This window comes from Phoca vitulina, unplaced genomic scaffold, assembly GCF_004348235.1.
Source record: "Phoca vitulina isolate PV1807 unplaced genomic scaffold, GSC_HSeal_1.0 scaffold2, whole genome shotgun sequence".
NCBI classification, from domain to species: domain Eukaryota; kingdom Metazoa; phylum Chordata; class Mammalia; order Carnivora; family Phocidae; genus Phoca; species Phoca vitulina.
In genome coordinates this window covers 40,016,011-40,020,688 of record NW_022589705.1, presented here as the reverse complement: position 1 = coordinate 40,020,688, position 4,678 = coordinate 40,016,011, and positions in this window count along the sequence as shown.

Below are 4,678 nucleotides of genomic sequence, written 5' to 3'. Positions count from 1 at the left end.
CCTCTTTTGTCATTTTCCTGTGCTCACCACCCTCTAACTGTTCAGAGAGTTTTTACAAACCACATCACTACACTTTTTAGTTCTGAAGATGAAGCCCAAAGTTGAAGTAAAACTTCCATAACAGAGGTTCAAAGCTGTCAAAGTGAATGAGATTTATATATCCTGCATATAAAGTTAATATTAATAATGCAATGAGATAGATATGAAAGTACTAAAAAAATTCATGTGATACAAACAGTGCCTATGTTTTCATTCCTATTGGTGGAAGTCAGAGGTCCTAATTTTATAACATTAACAAAGAATTGAAGTATTTCCATATTAGTAATAGAGTACATATGTAGGCACAGTACTTACTTGCTTGAAATTGGGGGTGATCAAACAACTTTTGTGAGATTTGGAGGAAGACTTTTTATCATTGGATTAGCAAAGACCTGGGTAACAAATAGTTATCTCTTAGGGATTCAGAGATTCATAATCTGAGAGAGAGTAAGGATAACTTTTTGCTATGTAAATCAGTTGAATCACCAATTCCAACATTGAAACTAGAGTCACACTTAATCAGTACCCTTAAGTGAATCTTGTTAGTTGGACATGGTAGCATTAATATTCAGTAGTACTTTTATATTATGCAAATGTCATTCTTAAAATCCCAGATTATTGTAAATTATACCTGTTATAAGTATCCCATAATAAACATTATTAGAATCATAGTTCATGCTTTTAAAAATTGTTATAGGAACTTGAATGCTGGTAGCTATAGTATTTCTTGACTTGGTAAATTATGTATATAATTACTTTAGTAGCATTATGACACTAGATAGTATCTCAGGACTTTGTTATGACATGGAGGACTTCACCTCTAAGAAATGCTTCTACTTTATTATTAGAAGTTGTTTGGATTGCAGCACACTAAGTAGCAAAAGTGTATTAGCCCAGGAAAAATTCTTATTGACCCCCACCTCAGGAAGTAAAGGAACTGAAATTAGCTCTATTTGATTTTTGCCCTTGTGAAATATAACTAAATTTTTAGAGACATAAATGCATTTGAATTCAAAACACGTTCAGGTACACTAGATCATGTCTTTATAAACATCTGCTTGGATTCAGTCACATAGTTAATACTATTTTATAACCTTCTTTTCCCCTTTAACATAATTATCTTTCTAAGTCAAATATTCACCTACAGTATCATTTTAATTGGTATATAGCACTACATTGCTAGGATGAAACAATTTATTAGATATATAGATTGTTTTTAATTGTTCATTATAATGAACATAATCTAACACCATGAGCACTTTTTAGTATGCCCTAAGTGCCTTAGATGTATTTTGTTAAAATAGTCATAGCCACCTCATGAAACAGGTTCTATTATTATCAGCTTTATTTTACAAATGCAGAAATTAAAATGTAATATGTCTAGAATCTCAGTAAGAAATAACAAAATCAGGGTTTGAATCTAGCAGCTCAGTGATACCAGGTACCATATTATTAACTTCTGTACTTTAAGCACTATTTTAAGTAACACCATGATGAGCATCTCATAGCTACCTTTTTATTTACATCCGTATTTCCCAAGTATAAATTCTTAGAAGTGGAATGGATGTGCATGCAAATTTAAAGACTCTTGAAAATCATTAATTGTCCCCAAAATGCGGCACTAATTTACATCTCCACCGGCAGTATCTGAGGTATTTTCCAGAGCACTGGTCTCTCCTGCCTACCAGTGGAATTAATATCTTAATTATTTTTCCAATTTGATAGTCAGAAAGATAATTTTTAAAGTCTTATATTTCATTTATTTCTTCATATGAAAGTTTAATTTACATTTCAGAGAACCAGTTTCTTATAAAAGGGGTAAAGTTAAACACAAGCTACCACTTTTGTGACCTTTCTTCCTTTAGGTATTCTGCATACATTCTTTAGGATTTGTTCAGCTGAGGTTTCATTACTTGATATCAAATATTTTACTTTAGTACCTGGCACTCTTTATACTATCATATTTTATCAGCTTTATTGATCATTACATCGGTACCTTTATTCACATGGTCCTGCATACCTTTCTAATGCTTTTCTGTACATCATGTCCCTATTTGACAAATGGGGACCTGAAATTTAAGGAACATTAACATAATGAGGCCTTTGGTTTTATATGCAAGAGTTCTCCAGAGCACCAGATTATTTTTATAAATCTGTAGCGATCTCAGGAGAATACATTCATAAGTGCTTTCCAGTTGCTTGGGTTTCATAAGCAACTCCAAAGAAGATAGATAGACTTCCAGAGGCTCAGAGGATGTGAAACCCCCTGCAGGAAAGGCTCTTCTCCCTTTTTAAATTGTGTCAACACTTACCAAGGATCTACCTAGAATTTGTAGCTGGTGGGGGCTGAGAGCAGAGTTTAAGGGGTGGACAATGTGTATGTGTGTGTGTGTGTGTGTGTGTGCGTGCTGAGAGCAGAGTTTAAGGGGTGGACAGCATGTGTGTGTGTATGTGCGTGTGTGTGTGTGTATGTGTGTGTGTGTGTGTGTAGGGGGGAATATCACAGCAAGAGAAAACGATGTTAAGAAATAAAGGATAGTGAACCTTGGGAGGGACCTGCTTTCCATTGTATTCCAGTGTGTAATATGGTAAATTTACACTAGATACTCAGTTAATTGAATGAGGTTGAAAGGAAAATAATCAGAATAATATACTTGAACATGCTAAGAAAACTTCAAATTCCAAAAGAGTTTTTCTTAAATTCTCAAAATATCCTTCCTTTTTTCAGCAAGTATCTTTTCTATGCCTGTGGCATTTTATATATTTATATACCACTTAGTATGAGATACGGGACACCTGGATTTTAGTGCATTCTTTGACACCAGTAAGCTGTATATAAAGGATCCACTAACCTCACTGGAAGCCAGTTTACTGAACAGTAGAAGGAAGATTTTTATGAGGCAAAAGTGAGATGATGAATGAGAAACCCGTAGTAAAAACATGATCTATTAATTTAGGAGGGTGGAGCTAGTGACAGGAGATCAGGCAAGCCCAGGCTGGGCTGTTGGAGCACCGGGAGTCTGGCAAGCACTGCCCTACCCCCAGGCAACCCCAGGAGGACAGTGCTCTATCCATTTCTTTAAATAAAATCAGAGGTGGAGTATCTATGCTGGTAATGAGTTCCATATTCTCATATGAAGTTCTTCTCTTATCCTGACCTCAGCACAAATGGAAACATCTATTTGCTTTCCACATAAACTTCCTTCTTGATCTTAAAGAGTTTTTCAGACTAGTAGAGGTGTCACCTTGTGTAATTTGGGTGTAGAAAATCTCTCTATAATTTAGATTGCAGAGGTGATTTGAATGTTTGCAAAAATATTTTTTTAAAACCGAAAGGAGTTATGATGCTATATTTGAAAATGGAAACCATTGTTACAAATTCAATTTCAAAATATTTACTTCCTGGAACCAGGGTGAAGTCTCTAGAGAAACACTACTAGTTATTAGCTCATTTCTTTCAGATGCACTGGAATGAGTCTGCTACTTTGCCGGTATGGTTCTGAACCACAGAATTTCATCTTTGGTTGAAATTCCTCCAAGCAAGACCATGTGCAATTCTCCTAGTTCATCATTTATCTTTCAGAACATGGCCTGGTGCATTTTATGACAACTGTAAAAACATGTCTTACGAGCCTTGGTGGGCAAGGCTAGCTTCACAGGCTCCTCAGCAGAGCCTGGCACTTGCAGGAGATCAGTAATGGAAGGAAGGTGGGAGAGGGATCAAGAAAATTCTAACAAAGACATGAATCCCATCTTCTGGCAGGCTTGCACTCCTGTTATGATGGAAGGAGAGAGACTGTAGTGGAACTAAGTGAGGGTAGTCAGAGTCTACAGGGAATTCATGGGTTCTGAGGAGCACACTGAGCTCACATAGGGCTGGGAACAAGGTGCCACGTACCAAAGAGGGCGTAGTCCAGGTATTGTTGAGCTGACTCAGGAGCAGGCAGGCCATTTGGCTGCTAAAGTTCTGCTCTAAGAGCAGATTTCTGGCCTCTGTGAAGAATGCGTTTATTTTGATCTGTCATGGACATGTATGGAAACTGGGTGGCGGTACCCAGGGCTACAAAAGCCACATTACAGACAAAATCAAAACTGAAAAAACTCTGAAGTGCTATAGTCTGAAGTCCTGGTTTTGCCACATCCCACTGGTGTGATAGTAGGCAAATTATAGAACTGTGCTTTAGTTTTTTCATAAGCAAAACAATAATAATAGCCCCATTTCCAATTGGTTTTTGTGAAGATGCAGTAATATAATGCCTATAAAGTGCTTAGTAAGATGTCATGGGCATCGTAAAGCCTGAATATTATCTATTAATTATTATTCTTTGGTAATCTAACTTTTTTTTTCTTTTTCTTCTCTTTTTTAAAAATTTTTTATTGTTATGTTAATCACCATATATTACATCATTAGTTTTTGATGTAGTGTTCCATGATTCATTGTTTGTGCATAACACCCAGTGCTCCATGCAGAATGTGCCCTCTTTAATACCCATCACCAGGCTAACCCATCCTCCCATCTCCCTCCCCTCTAGAACCCTCAGTTTCTTTTTCAAAGTCCATCATCTCTCATGGTTCGTCTCCCCCTCCGATTCCCCCCCTTCATTCTTCCCCTCCTGCTATCTTCTACTTTTTTTTTTTT